A 17116-nucleotide genomic window follows, 5' to 3' on the forward strand; every position below is an offset into this window, starting at 1 on the left:
TATCATTAATGTGAGAATATTCAATAAAATATTCCATTTGCTGTTAGCTGAAGATAGATTTTACATTCATATATCCATTGTTAAAAATGTATATCTTAGAAAATATATATCATATAGCTGCTCAGTAAGCAAAAGTAAACGAATTGGAAATTAAAATATGTACCTTGGTTAGCAAACAAATTTGTAAGGGGTATTAAGTATAACTTTTTCTGCTAAAAATTTAATATAGTTATTTTCATGAATTCATTGCCTGTTGAAATATCTGTATTCTGATGGCTATCGATTTATCATGCTCATGTCAGTTTCTTGCCTTTAGTAAAATACAAATGTACTGATTCTATTAATGTTTATTTCAAAATTTATATTTTAGGGGCGCCTGGTGGCTCAGTGGGTTAAAGCCTCTGCCTTCGGCTCAGGTCATGGTCCCAGGGTCCTGGGATCGAGCCCCACATCGGGCTCTCTGCTCAGCAGGGAGCCTGCTTCCTCCTCTCTCTCTCTGACTGCCTCTCTACTTACTTGTGATCTCTGTCTGTCAAATAAATAAATAAAATATTTAAAAAAAAATTTATATTTTATATTATAATAACTAATTGGGTCACTCATTCAAAAGTATTTATTTATTTTTTAAAGATTTTATTTATTTGACAGAGACAGACATAGTGAGAGAGGGAACACAAACAGGGGGAGTGGGAGAGGGAGAAGCAGTCTTCCTGCTGAGCAGGGAGCCCAATGCAGGGCTTGATCCCAGAACCCTGGGATCATGACCCATGCCAAAGGCAGACACCCAATGACTGAGCCACCCAGGTGCCCCCAACAATATTTATTTAGAGTCAAGTACATAGAGGTACTGTACAATTAACAGAAATATAGATAGTCCCTGCTCCTGCTGTCTTCCTATTTTATCTGGAATAAAACTCAAGAGCTTCCAATTTATTTAAAATGGAATGCAGTTTTATAATGTCAGATTCATTATTTTTATTTTTATTTTTATTATTAAAAATTTTACTATTTAAACAAATTTATGATTTTGCAGAACATCTGAAAATTAGGAGTGATTCTAAAATTGAGACTTTCAAAACACAACCAAGAAGCCTCTGAGATATGCTGTACTAAAAGATGTTGATCTCTGGGATTAAGAGACAAAGCTGTTCTATGATTTAATACAATATTGGCAAGGTAAACTAGCTAATAAGATATGCTTTATATTTTTCCTAAGCAGTAGACAAAAGGAGAGCAAAGATTTATTAATATTGTTGAGGAGGAAGACTTTCTTCTGCTGTATGGTCCTTCTAGCTGGATTTAGATTCAAATCAATAAGAGACAGGTTAATAGGAAAAAAATCAGGTTTAATAGGTATAGATATGGGGAATCCATACAAATGTGAAATTTCAAACACTGAGGCAAAATGAAGCTTCCCTGAGCCAAGGAAAGGGGCAAGACCCGAGGATACAAAGGGGAGAAGGGTCCTTAGCAAGATAGTGAAAGGAGATATATGGAAAAACAAAATTGTTCTATTATGCAGATGATTCCTTTAGTAAAGGGGACCTCTATTAATAGCTTTCTTCTTGTCATAGACTGTCTTTATAAATGTAGGCAGTTATGGGAGAGGCAGAGAGCATTTTATTACTTTTAACTTGAAATAATCTTTGTGTCAAAGTGGCACATTTGGGGATGTCTTGTCCTGCACCCTTTCAGTATCCTCTTTTTTGGTGTGAGATGATATAAAAGAAAACTGAGGGTTTGTTGGAAGAGATATCTGTGAGAATGAGAAAGTATTTCGTTGAGCAGAGATCACAGAAAATACGAAATAACATTCATTAAGTATTATTGAGTGCTAAGAAATGGTCTAAAATATTTACACATATATATCAATAAATTCTAGAACATCTCTATGATTTAGGTGTTATTATCCTTCCACTTTACCAATATGAAAACTGAGGCACAGAGTGCCTTGTCCAAAATCACACAGAATTCAAGTCAGAGCCAGGACTTAAATCAATGTTCCAGCTATCAAGTTTTTCTCTTCATACAACTCTGTAATAACCCTTAGATTTGAATCTGCTTCTCAGATCCAGGGATCTGAGAAGAGAGAACATTCTTAGCATATTGCCTTACAGGCACACAGTCAATAAATAGTTGAATCATGCATCATACAAAAATTAGTCTAGCTGACCTCTAAAGTTCCTTCCAGTTTCAGCATTAGATGATTCTATGAATGTTAAATTAATGTATTTCACTAGGTGGCTGGGCCCAGGGCCAAGTAACACTGGGGTGTTGCAATGTGGAAGAGGTCAGTAAGTGCTTGCTCTGTTGAGAGCAAAATGTGTTTGAGAGGGTCCCTCTCCAAGCAGGAAAATCCAAGGACTGAGACCTGCTCCCACAATCACGTACCTGTCAGTGGAACCCATGTAACCAAAGAGTACCATCTACAACTCAGTCTCTGCTCTCTGAATCTAGTTTTTCCAGCTCACTACCTTAGTGGGTGAACAAAACAATTTTTCTCTTCCCTTTAGCTAACTAATTTGTCACTATCTTAAGCTCTATGAGAGACGAAATTACTGAAATTTCTAAGCTTAGAATTTATGGCAGGGTCTGCTTATTCTTTTTTTTTTAAAGATTTTATTTATTTATTTGACAGATACAGATCACAAGTAGGCAGAGAGGCAGACAGAGAGAGAGAAAGGAGGAAGCAGACTCCCTGCTGAGCAGAGAGCCTGATGTGGGGCTGAATCCCAGGATCCTGGAATCATGGCCTGAGCCAAAGGCAGAGGCTTTAACTCACTGAGCCACCCAGGTGCCCCAGGGTCTAAAGGGATTATTTGAAAAATGCTGGGACCCATTGCTAAATATAAGACATGGATTCATCTTACAGCTTTATAGTAGACACCTATATTTAGGTAATCGGACGACATATATTGAAATTATTGTGAGAATAATTCTCATTATTTAAAACCATATGTATCTGTATTTCTCTATATATGTCTCTTTATATCTAGAGATACAGAGATAGATATATCTGAGGAATATAGATGTTGTAGGCATTCTGAACTTTAAGTACATCTGTGTTCATGATAAGCCTCTCTGATGTAGAACAGTTTGGGTGCTGATTTTATAAGGAAACAGTAATAAGAATACTATAAAATAGTAAATATACACTTCTTGAAAAAATGAAAAGAATTTTGAATGAATACAACTGTGCCTCTTAGCAATAACCTCTTTAGCAAATAATTCTAGACTTAGATAATACCTTATTGAATTTGGGGCACCTGGGTGGCTCAGTCGCTGGAGCATCTGACTCTTGGTTTTGGCTCAGGTCATGCTCTCAGAGTTCTGAGGTGGAGCCCCATGTCTGGCTCTGTGCTCAGCAGAAAGTTTGCTTGGGATTCTCTCTCTCCTTGTCCCTCCTCCTCTGCCCCTCCCCATTGCTTGCACTCTCTCTCACTCTCTAAAGTAAATAAATCAATCTTTAAAAAAAAAAAAACCTTATTGGGGTGCCTGGGTGGCTCAGTGGGTTAAGCCTCTGCCTTCGGCTCAGGTCATGATCTCAGGGTCCTGGGATCAAGCGCCGCATCGGACTCTCTGCTCAGCGGGGAGCCTGCTTCCTCCTCTCTCTCTCTGCCTGCCTCTCTGACTACTTGTAATCTCTTTGTCAAATAAATAAATAAAATCTTAAAAAAAAAACAACAACAAAAGAAAAAAACCTTATTGACTTTGATGACCAGGATTTAGAATTTTTTTAAAGTAAGTGCTTTTATTAAAAGGTGATGAGTCAAATGAATCAGCTTTAGTCTAGTGATTCCAATAATCAAATTTAACTATTCCTTCCCACCAAAATTCTCATCGTATAGTTCAAAAACTGCCTCCAGAATCAAACCAGATAATCAGTAAAGAGCAGCCTGTCCTGGGCAAACAGTAGAAAGAAGTCTACCATTCTTGGTTTTCTGAAACAGTCATGATGTTTCGTAAGTCTGTGTATTTGTTTCTGCTGCTCTCTGCATAGGTCACTTAATCTGGGTCACTCTTGATTGTCTTTCTGAAACTGTGGCAAAGATCTTCTCCTATAGGAAGGTCTTCCTGAACTACCAGCAAGGATCATGTGTCCCTTCTGCTGCTGGAACTTGACCTGTTCCTTTGTCATACCACTTAGCATATTAGAGTGCAAGAATTTATTTGCCCACCTGCCCAACTAAGCTATGATATCTTCAAGGACAGAGATCAATTCTTTTGTCTTTGAAAGATAGAAAAATATTTCATAACTAAATTTAGTTATTGTTCTTTGATGTTAAAATTACAGTCACTCTGTTTTAATCAGGCTATAGCCAAAGTTGTCTCAGAGTAAAATATAAAAGAAAATTATAAAGTTGAGAAGAGTGTACTAAAGGACCTACCTACCTAAGATGATTGGGGAAGCACAGAAATTTCTTTGGCTGTTTATTCTTAACCTTCTGAAATTTTCTTTCTGCTGACGTTTAATTTAAAATGATTCACTTCATATTTCACTGCACAAAGGGATACTTGACCCAGTCTAAAGATATACCCCAGATCTGTGATTATTCCTCATGATGAAAATGTCAGTGTGATTGTTTCTGGTAATGATCAAGTATGTATATTTTATTCTTTCCCCAAAATTATAGATCTGGTATTTTGCTATCTCCTTAAAACTCCATTTCTTTAAATTGCAAAGCTACAGATTTTTGTTATCTCATTTGAATTATGTTGAATAACTGGTCTGTATGGTTTAGTTTTATCTACTGTTTTACCTAATATAGAAACAGCTTCCTTATGACTGTGTGCTTCAGAGGTAAGCACAGGAAAGCCGCTGTTCTTATTATAGTGTAATCCTAAATTGCATGAAGCTAATCAGTGTCTCAGTAATTTCCTTTTTATTAAATCATTATTTGACAAATCTTTCAGATATACTGAATACATAACCAATAAGGTAATATTTGCTGGTGACTTCATCTTGTTGCTACACTCCTGAGTTACCTTTAAAAACTGCAATTTTTGGAAGGGTCAGTACTGTAATAGTAATCCTTGCAAGTCTTTGAGCAGGCACAGACCAGCATTCAAATGTGCTGATGAAAAAACATCACCTTATGTGTTTTTCCCCTGAAACTCACCATAAAACACACATTTATTGCTTCCATCCACATTCTTCTAGCCAATGTCTGATTTCAGCCTCCGTTGTGATGAGCAATGTCATGTAAGTCAGGTGCATCATGGGCTGCTATTACCCAAATTAAGCATGTTGGATCTTTTAGCATTCTACCCTTGCAAAACCAGCTTGATTTAGCCACAGGAGCACCCATAAATCAAAGTGAGATATTGGATTGCACTGGAAGACGATCCTCAAACAGTGGGGGGGAAGTGGTTTTTGGTTAAGGACTTTATCTTCTCTTATTTGAGATAGACCATTCTCCCTCTTCAGGTGTCCAAGTCTGTGCCCATCTCTGGAGTCTTAAGTCATTGACCTCGATAAACATTCCCTTATTTTGGACTTTTACCTTTCTCTTCTGATACATCTCATTTTCTCACTCTTGCACCCAAGCCCTTACTTCAGGGTCTATTTTAAGGGAACCTAAACTAAGATAATGGCTCCAGTGGTGCAATACAAGATAGTCTTGTTCAAAATCCATCATTGGGTGGCAACGCTAAGCAATTAGTGGGAGATGACACTCCTTTAATTCTTGCCAAACAAACTCATCCCTGCTGTGTTCTTCACAACTTGGTTAGTTCGACGGCATACATATTGAAACAGAAGTAAAGCTGTTCATGTAGAAAACGCTTGGCCCTGCCTGCAAAATTAGGAGCCAAACATTTAAATTCTTTAAGCAAAATAACAGTGATAACACCTACACTTAAAAACATGGATCTGATTTCAGTCCTTCATGAGGAATCTGTACTTCTAGCCATGAGCAAGGGTGTCGGTCTTGAGTTCTTTTCTTGACCCTAGAAAAATTCAGAGACAATTGATATGAGGAATATTTAGTCCTGAAAAGACTTACTAATTGTCTCCAGTCCCAGAAATCTAATTTTGTAAATGTCAGATTCATTATTTATCCTGAATTCATTCTCCTGAGATTGGAGAATCTGAAAGTACACACTTCAAATCCATTTTTGGTACCTCTTAGAAATAGGTTCTATAAACCATGAGTTGGCATGACTAATTTTTTCCCTGGGGTTCATAAAAAAATTAGAAAATGAAGTGACCACATGGAAACCATGAATTCATCTTTTATATAACTGCTATGAAAGATAGGATCTTTCTTATTACCCAATAGTCCTTATGTGAACATCTACAAGAAAAATTAGAACTTAGTGTGGATAAAAATTTGATCAACTGTGTTGATAAACTGGCAACTTTTCATTCATAAATGAAATTTTAGTATACTTTTTCTTTTTTTCTCTTTTTATATTTCTGTTGCCGAAAACCGACCTCTGTGCTTAGGAGTCAAGATATAATGTGAAGACAGACTTGGAATAAAGGGGTGCAATAGCTTTCTTTCTTTGCTGAGCAAAGGAGGCTGCAGCAGGGTATGGCCTTCAAAACCTGCAAGCCTGCTGGGAGGAAGGGGCTGGGAGTTGCATAGGGAAATACAGGATCCTAGCTGATTTTGGTAGGAATTGTGTACTTGCTGCCATCCTCCTTAGTTGTTTTCAGGGTTGTACCAGGTTCCTGAAACAAAAGGCTAAGAAGAGAGAAGGGGAGGTTTGTGGAAGAGAGGGGAAAAGGTTACCTTAAAATCAAAATCAAGCTTCACTGAAGCATTAGTGTAGCCATTTTTTTTTTTTAAGATTTTATTTATTTGACACAGAGAGAGAGATCACAAGTAGGCAGAGAGGCAGGCAGAGAGAGAGGAGGAAGCAGGCTCCCCACCAAGCAGAGAGCCCAGTGTGGGGCTCGATCCCAGGACCTGAGATCATGACCTGAGCCGAAGGCAGAGGCTTTAACCCACTGAGCCACCCAGGCATCCCAGTGTAGCCATTTTTATTTTTGTTCAATTTTGCGCTTTTAAGCAGTTTCATTTCCTAACAGACAGCACAGAAATAAATTTTTACCCTACTGATCATTTCCTTTAGATTATTTGTTTGGTTTAAATGCATACTACTCATGATGCAGAACTGTTTTCTTTATTTTAATGGTACTCTTTTTAATGTCATGTTAAACAATTATTGGAATAATAGGTTGTCAGGAGAAGAACAAAAATGTGCTCAAGTTTATCCTTCTATTTCATTAGCAAAACACAAGATCTGAAGAGTGCTTCTTTGTTTTTTCCTCACATTTATGTTTAGAAAACCCGGTTTGCTAAGGATATAATGAATTTGAACCTCCATCTTTGAAATTACATTAAAAAAAAAATCAACAAATGTGTTCCCTCCCTCTGCGCCATTTTGCACATGATTATAATAAAATAGGAAGTGCTAAGAGTGATTGTAAATTCCAATCCAAAGTTTAGAAAGTGTTTGGGGAACCTGGCTGGCTCAGTGGGTGGAACAAGTGACTCTTGATTTCTGGGTTGTGAGTCTGAGTCCCATACTGAGTGTAGAGATTACTTTACTTAAATAAAATCTTAAAATAAATAAATGAAGGAAGGAAGTTTAGAAAGTGTCTTAAATGTATTTCATATAAATCAAGTGATGAAATACCAGAATCTAGCCTTATGAGTCTTTTTTTCCTGCTAATCCACATAGTAATTTCTTTTATCCCTCTTCTATTTTATCAGATTCTTAGGGAAAATATAAAATCTAAAGCAACATGGTCTGTCCTACTCTCTTTCATCTAATGACCCTGTTTAGGTTCCTAACATTCTGAGAGAATACAAAATGACTTCTCATGGTGATAGGATTCATGATAACAATATTGGATATGGCTTTTGATGTGTGTGGGGGGAAGCTTTGTAATTTTAAATGAAATCATCAATCCTACAGTAGCAAGACTGAAAAGCAAAGAACACTCATAAAAAAACAGTAATATCTTTGTTAATCTTCAGAATATTATATTTCCAGACAGCCAAATGATGTATTTTTACTTTAACTCTGCTTTTATCCTTGTTGTTATAATAGATATAATATATGGGCTGAGGGACCTCCATTTTCTACATATGATAAAAATTTTGTTGCTGATTTAAGCATACAAAAATGCGTATATGTTATTAGCTTGGTTTCCTTTTTTTTTTTTTCCCTTAAGAGTTTGGTAAGTGAAAGAAGTGTAAAGGAGGAAAAAAACTTTCAAAATAAATGTTTCACACACTGCATGAGTCAGAAAGTAAAACAAGAATATGATAATAGCTTACAAGGTGGGTTTCAATTGTTTGCCTTAGCTGTTTTTTAGAAATTCCATTTCTCCTCACAATCTTGGAGTCACCACAGAATTCCTTGGCTATGCAGATCACCTGCTAGCTTCCCCATGCCCTTCTCTGATGTGCTTTGCTGTATCCCTGTCATCTGTGGATGCAAAAAAGTAGTAACAATGCTAACAAGTCTCTGTCATCACAATTTAGACCTGAATACAATCACAGCTGTTACCCGTTCTGCTGCTGAATGTTTAAGACCAGGGGTGCTGACATCAGTATTGCTGCCCCCAAGTTGCCCACAAGCATTACAGAGAAATGATCCATATTGTTCTTACTCTTATTGCATTTCTCTCACTCTGTGTTTCTAATACAAGTCCATAAGGATGGGGTCACGGGTCCAAGGGGGAATTGATAACATTGTGCTCTATCAGAATCACACTCTGCTTCTGCTATTCTTATTGAACCACAGCCAGTACAACATACCTCCCCCCACCACCCCCTAAGATTTCTCTGGGATGCTTCTCTGTTAATTGTGAAAGTAAAATGATTTGTTAAATGTGACAATGAAATCCACTGTGTTTCATCCTCTGATCCACATAGTGGAAAACTTATAATGGATGTAGTGCTCAGAGTGAACAAAACTTAGACTCAAAATGAGACCTTTTTCTTTCCTTTAATATCTTGTGTCACAGAAGACTGGAATTTAAGTGTGTACTCTATGCGCTCAGTGATCATAAAACTGAATCGAATTTCCAGTAGAAAAAAGTCATTCATGTGCTTTAAAGTCTTTGTTCAGCTCTCTCAGGGTCTTATTCAGATTCTACTCTGGCGTTTTCTCAAGTTTTCTCTATGAAATTGTGAATTCCATAAGGGAACTAACTGTATCTTACTCACTACTGAATTCCCAAAAGCCTCAGACAGTACTTGATGCATGGTATATACAAAAGAAATACGAGTTGAATAAATTTATGGCCATATCATAAAGGAGCCTCTGCTTCTATTTATAATGATCTATAACATGATTTCTCAACCACAGCACTACTCAGACTGGGACAAGATGATTTTTTGTTGTGAAGGAATAGTAGGATAAAAGATGTATAGTAGCACTCCTGATTTCTACCCAATTGTCAAATGTCCCCTAGGAGACAAAGCACACTTACTTGAAAAACAGCAATGTGTACAAATATCTGCATCAACATCTCTGTTTTTCTACCATATGTATAATCCATGTACACAACCAGAATTCACAACTATTGTAATTTTTGCTAGTGTTGGTGTTATCTTTCAGTCTTTATAATAAATTTATTCTCTACAATAATCTTCAACTTGGAAATTTCCTTAGAAAAGCCTTAATTGGGGCACCTGGGTGGCTCAGTGGGTTAAAGCCTCTGCCTTCAGCTCAGGTCATGATCCCAGGGTCCTGGGATCGAGTCCTGCATTGGGCTCTCCACTTGGTGGGGAGTCTGCTTCTCTTCCTCTCTCTTGGCCTGCCTCTCTGCCTACTTGTGATCTCTGTCTATCAAATAAATAAATAAATAAATAAATAAATAAATAAATAAAACCTCAAAAATAAAAAGATATCTTAAAAAGAAAGAAAGAAAGAAAGAAAAGCCTTGATGAAAACAAGTAGAATTGCATTCCTCTGTGATATTCTAGGTCATAAATTACAATATTTCAGAAAGAACTCATTAGACCTCTTGGAATAATGGAATTAGAATTATTCTTTCATTAAAAATATCACCAATTATAAAATAGTAATTTAAGCAGGAGAGACTATTTTGTACCCCTACATAGTCTGTAGTATTATCAATTAGTCTGTTCAATAATCAGATTATGTCCCTATTAATCATTAAAATATTTAGTCTATATTGGAGTCTGCCCCTGTCAGTCTTTAAATGAAAACTCTTTATTATATTCTACCACTGCAAAAATTTCCCTTAAATATGTAATTTTTAAATGGAGTGATTTTCTATATAGTATAATTTTAAGCTTAGAACAGCATGTAGTAAGGAAAAAACATTGGAAGATTAACAACTTGGATTACGATTCTTGCTCTTTCACTAGTTTTAAATTTAAACAATTAAACGTTGGACCTCAATTCTATTACAAGTAAAATGGAATGATGAAATGATTTACAAAGTACCTTTCATTTTGAATGCTTAAATTACATGAGCTGTAGAGTTCCATTTTTGGATGTGGATGTGAGGAGCTCTGTAGATTCTCTTCTAGCAACATAAGCAAAACTGGGGAAAAGAGTTTAAACCATGGAAAAAATAGCTAAGAAGAGTCCCCACCCTCCTACTCCCACCCCGCACCCCGAGATTCAGAACATACCTTAAACACTGTGTTGGAAAACTACCCCTGTAAAGGAGAGGAAATTTAAATGAATTAGAGTATGGAGCAATTTATGTCCAGAGTACTTTAAATTAGAGTATGGAGCAATTTATGTCCAGAGTATTTTAAAAGAACAAAAGAGCCATCAGATGGCAAATCGTAGAACCTAACATTGCGTACAAGACAGTGAAGGAGAGTTTTGCTAAAACCACTATCATTCCAGGTGACTGTGCATTCCAAAGGCCACACCCACCAAAGAGCAACGTCAGAGCCTCACATTGTTAGGGGTGGTGGTGGATAGAATTCACTGAAATAGTCCAGTCAGTCCAAAAAAAGTAAACAACAATAAGCTCTAAATGGACTGAAATGTTCAGTTTTGATAGAAAATTACAAGATAGGCAATAAGAAAGGGAACTGTAATACATACACAGGAAAAATTACAGGTACCAGGAACTGCCTGAGAGAGGGTCCAGATGTCAGATTTAACAAAGACTTCAAAGAAGCTGCCACAAATACATTCAAAGAACCAAAGGAAACCATCCTGAAGGAAGTAAAGAAGGGAATGATCATCCCTAAACTTTAAGAATATCAAGAAAGAGAAATTCTAAAACCCAGAAGGAAATACTTGTTGAAAAGGACAATAATTGAAATGAAAAATTCACTAGAGGAATTCAAGAATGGTTCTGAACTGACAGAACATTTAACTACATGAAGACTGATTGCTAGAGATTATGCAGCCTGAAGAACAAAGAAGAAAAAAAAGAATCAAGAACAAATGAACAGAGTGTGAGGGAAATGTGGAACACTATTAAGTGCACCAAAGTAGTTGCACAGTTAGTAATAATGTGTCAGTCTTGGCCCATCAATTTGAATTACATTGTAACAAATGCATTACACCAGTGTCAGATTTTAATCATGGGAAAAGTGTGGGATGAAGAAGACTAAGGGAACACTTTGTACTTACTTTTTTTTTTTTAAAGATATTATTTATTTATTTGAGAGAGATCACAAGTAGGCAGAGAGGCAGGCAGAGAGAGAGGAGGAAGCAGGCTCCCTGCCGAGCAGAGAGCCCGATGCGGGGCTTGACCCCAGGACTCTGGGATCATGACCTGAGCCGAAGGCAGAGGCTTTAACCCATTGAGCCACCCAGGCGCCCCTACTTTTTTTTTTTTTTAAACATTTTATTTGTTAGAGAGAGAGAGAGCATGAGCAGGGCGAGTAGCAAGCAGAGGGAGAGGGAGAAGCAGACTCTCTGCTGAGCAGGGAGCCCAGTGCAAGGCTCCATCTGGGGATGGTGAGATCATGACCTGAGCCAAAAGCAGATGCTTAACTGACTGAGCCACCCAGGCGCCCTTACATTCTACTCTTTTGTTCAATTTTTCTATAAACCTAAAACTGTAGAAAGCAAAGCCTATTAATTTTTTTAAAATTATATTATTCAGGGGTGCCTGAGTGGCTCAGTTAGTTAAACTTCCCGCTCTTGATCTCAGCTTAGGTTTTGATCCCAGGGTCATGAGTTGAAGCCCCACGCTGGGCTCAGAGCAGGATGTGGAGCCAACTTAAAAAAATGACCTTATTCAAACAGGCTAAGCTACCTTCAAACTGAAGTGTGGGACTGACTTGTGGTCCTGTGAAAAATTTGATGAATGTCAAGTCAAGCACACAGACGCCCTGGGAGAAAAGAGGAGTTACTTAAAATGTTATTACTTTTGAAAGTAAATAAATTTAAATCATTTTAAACTGGTAAGAAGAGTTTTTAAGAAAGGACTATTAGAAATCACTAAATTCAATTTAATTTTTGAGCTTATTTTAAGCCCATCTGTCAGGCTTTTATTTGCATTCAGAGAGACTCCGCACACTAATGTAAAGACGGACAGCTGCACTTGCACGACCGCTGCACAATGCCGATCGGCTGGGTTCTGCTAATATAGCTTAACATATATAATCAAGTCCGCAGATATTTCCCATTGTAGAGACATCTGATTTAGATCCAAATATAGATTTAAATGTGTTCCTTGTAATGCTGTTTAAAATACTGAAAAGTGAACATAAATAGATCCTACATTTCAAGTAACTCTTTTCTTTCCAAGTAGAGATAGCAGATGATGCCATGCCTGCTCAACTGTTTAGAAAGCAGAGAAATGATAAAGAATCTATTGACAGTCTCTGTAAATTTTTCATGGAAGGAAACATCACTCTAGGGCTAAGTGAAAGGATCTCCAAAATTCTCTTTGAGTCCATAGCTCTTCTTTTTTTCTTAAAGCAAGTAGCAGAATTTGTTCCTCAACAATTAAAAATGAAATGTGCCGCTAAACTGCTCTATGCTAAGGTGAAAGTCTATGACAATATTTGAAAATAGAGAAAAAAATTTTAATATATCTGAAAAACACTTTTTTTTTTAAAGATTTTATTTACTTACTTGACAGAAAGAGATCACAAGTAGGCAGAGAGGCAGGCAGAGAGAGAGAGGGAAGCAGGCCCCCTGCTGAGCAGAGAGCCCAATGCGGGACTCCATCCCAGGACCCTGAGATCATGACCTGAGCCGAAGGCAGTGGCTCAACCCACTGAGCCACCCAGGTGCCCCTGAAAAACACTTTTGATGTGAAAATTGTACAGCATCAGAAATATATCATGAAAGCCATGTTTATAACTACATGGATTTTCAGTAAAATCAATATTTAAGGGGGGGCGCCTGGGTGGCTCAGTGGGTTAAGCCTCTGCCTTCGGCTCAGGTCATGATCTCAGGGTCCTGGGATCAAGCCCCGCATCGGGCTCTCTGCTCAGCGGGGAGCCTGCTTCCCCCTCTCTCTATGCCTGCCTCTCTGCCTACTTGTGATCTCTCTCTCTGTGTCAAATAAATAAAATCTTAAAAAAAAATCAATATTTAAGGGAACTAGCATTTTAAATCTATACCACTATTTTGTTTTCTCTTTGAAAATACAATTTGTTTTCAGTTCCACTATTTTTTCCCTTTCTTCTCTATCCACTTACCTTCCATAGCACATTCAATGATCCACATTTTTTATTCCTGGCTTAACGATTTCAGAAACATATATGAAGTTCTGTATTGTATGCATTTAGTGAATTCTACCTGTATCTACTATCATCTATGGGGAAGGAGAGGAGGGGACTGGGAGGAAAAGGGGGAAGGAAAGAGGAAGATGGAGAGATCCACCTTATTAGGAATCATGGATTATATTGTGATGCAAAGATCTTTATTTCTACACACCTTTCTATGATGGTGATTAAGAATTCATCTTGCTCTCAGGGCGCCTGGGTGGCTCAGTGGATTGGGCCACTGCCTTAGGCTCAGGTCATGGTCTCAGGGTCCTGGGATCGAGCCCCGTGTTGGGCTCTCTGCTCCGCAGGGAGCCTGCTTCCTCCTCTCTCTCTGCCTGCCTCTCTGCCTACTTGTGATCTCTCTCTCTGTCAAATAAGTAAAATCTTTAAAAAAAAAAAAAAAAAAAAGAATTCATCTTGCTCTCAACATCTTTACCACTGAACATTTTGAGGTATTGTTTCTACAATAGCAGTATTCTCTACAATAGTGGAACCACATTAGGTAGAGTTATGGTAGTAAATATCCTGTGAAAGAAGTTTTATCTGCTTATAAAAAGGTTTAAACTGAAAAACATCTCTGAAAATACAATGCTGTGTGTTAGAGTCCTGGTCAGTGTATTTCAGACTGGCTTGTCACCCCTTACCACTCTCCCATAAAATAGAAATAGCATTCCTCTCTATGTGCTATTCCTTGGGAAGTTATTTTCCCATATTTTCATGAATACTCAGAGACATGAACATTGGAGGTTTGTTATTAAGTTCACAGTTTTACTTGTGGTTATTATTGATAAAGACATTAAAAGTGTTATTTTGAGAAGATACAATTCAGCAAATGGTATGGAAACATATAAATTAGATTACATGGGCCGATTAGCCTTTAATGAAGGCTAGCTTAACTGAATACGTTGTAATAACATTTCCCCATAGCCCCATTTTGTAGTGTTAGGAAAGGGAGCAGCAATTAAAACAGAGCAAAACAGTAGATTCAAAGACACAGTAACCTTAGGAATATTTCTCCTATGGAAAAAAATTTGGGCTCCTAGGCTGATTTCGACATCTTTTCTCTCCTCTTTTCAACAGTTGTGTGATTAGGATCATGAACTGGGATTTTTTTTTTTTTTAAAGATTTTATTTATTTATTTGACAGACAGATGTCACAAGTAGGCAGAGAGGCAGGCAGATAGACAGGAAAGGAATCAGACTCCCTGCTGAGCAGAGAGCCTGAAGTGGGTCTCCATCCCAGGGTACTGGGATCACGACCTGAGCAGAAGGCAGAGGCTTTAACCCACTGAGCCACCCAGGCGTCCCAATGGACTGGGATTTTTAAATGCAATGCTACACATCTCATTTCTAATTTATCATCCTCAGTATTTATGATCACTTGTCTAATTTGATCTCATCCAAATAATAATCCTCCCCATTCAGAAAATCCAAAGCAAATCATTCTCATTCAGATAATTTTTTCTCATTTAATTAAAAGACTATTTTCTGTTTTGAATTTACATGTGGGATGAAAATGAAAATAATAGTGGGAATGAAAACACTGACAATACAAACCCAATTGTGTGAAAAATGAAAATAATCTGAGATCATACAGAAATTTTAAGAAGAGGTGTTAGAGTCAGATTTATCTGAGGTTTCAATCTCTGTTTTCCTATTTATCCACAAGGAGAACTGAGAACAGTTACTTCACATCTCCCATTCATGAGTTTTCTTAATTTAAAATGTGTGAATGATACCTACATTATGTTGTTGTTACCTTTCAGTAAATATTTATTAAGAGTCTATTATATGCCTAGTATACTTCCAGCTAAAGGAGGATATAAAAATAAATAAATGCAGTTCTCAAAGAACTTCCAGTCTTTCAGAACAACAAGAAACACAAATGTAAATGATTCCATGACAAACAGGTAATAGCAACCGTAATTCATGTACACCGTGGGCTCGGTATATCCATTAAAGGAAGGTTAATAACTTCTACAATAGCTTTATGGAAAAAAAAAGTTATGTTCCCTAAGACAAAGATTAAATGTGTGACAATTAGAAACCTGCTGAATCATAGTTGTAAATGACTCTCAGTCAGTGTTCTTACTGTACAACTTCAAAGTTTGGCAAGAGACTGGAGCTGGGATCGTGTAATGACTTTAATGCCTGAAGTTAGACCAGAAGCATGGGATCCTGTGGAACATGCGCCAAAGAGCACTCGATGCCACAATTCGTGGGAGGACTCTCCAACAGAGGGCTGCAGAGGGAACGCCTGGGAAGCTCATTCTGTTAAGCGTCTGCCTTCAGCTCAGGTCATGATCTCGGGGTCCTGATGGAGCCTCATGTCAGGCTCCTTGCTCAGCAGGGAGTCTACTTCTCCCTCCTTCTGCCTCTGTCCTCTCCACCCCCATTTGTGTTCTTTCTCTCCCTCTCTCAAATAAATAATAAAATCTTAAAAAAAAAAAAAAAAGAGGTGGGCAGAAACTTAGTCCACATTCCAAAACAAAGGTAGTGAGAAGGAGGGAGTGTGAAAGGGTTGCATACTATGACCAAGAAACAAGGTTCAGAGTATGGAACACACCACCTTCTCCCACAAATACCCCTTGAAATATTACCAAGTGGAAAGAAAAAAAGTAGTGAACTTGTGCAAGATCAGAAAACATGCAGGTATGGAAAATCATTTCCAACATAAGACTCCCATGAATAGATGTGCAACAGTTACAGCTCTGAGGAAGAAACTCAAGATGATTGGTTTTAATAAATGGAAACTTCAGACTGTCTTACAATTACATGTCATCATTTTTGTGTGTTGAGCTTCTTCATTTAGGCCAGTCTTTTGGATCATTACAATCATGCTGGGAAAAGTGCAGTGAGATTGCAGGGACTTGATTCATTTAACATTTTTATGAATTACTCCAACAATTCTGGATCATTTCACCTTGTAAAGAGACGTAAACAGATTTGTTTTTAGGAGAACCTAGCAAAAGGATTTTGATGTAGATGAGTAATTATCTTTCAAAGCCTGAAAGCAAAGTAAGAGACGTCAAAGGAGAAAACCTGTTACTTAGATCCCCACCTTAGTTTTCAAAAGCCAAATGTGTAATTGATCGTTAGTATAGAAAGGGACAAAAAGATCAAGTTGATAACTTACTGTTCAAAGTCCAGACTTTGTAAATGACTCTTTAATTTTTTTCATGCTTAAAAAAAAATTTTTTTGGCAGTTTGGACCAACTGTCACACACACAAAAATTATGAAAATTATTTTTTACTCCAATTTTAAACAAGCAGATCTAAATCTGTTTTAAGCCATGTCACAGATATTATCTAGCAATTCTAAAAAATTAGTTCTAATAAAAAAGATGAATTAGTTATAGTTTAAACAAAATGTGGTTATATGCAAGCATGTCTATTTAATATTTGTGTGTGTGTGTGTGTGTGTGTTT

Source organism: Meles meles, chromosome 11 (genome assembly GCF_922984935.1).
Source record: "Meles meles chromosome 11, mMelMel3.1 paternal haplotype, whole genome shotgun sequence".
Taxonomy (NCBI): domain Eukaryota; kingdom Metazoa; phylum Chordata; class Mammalia; order Carnivora; family Mustelidae; genus Meles; species Meles meles.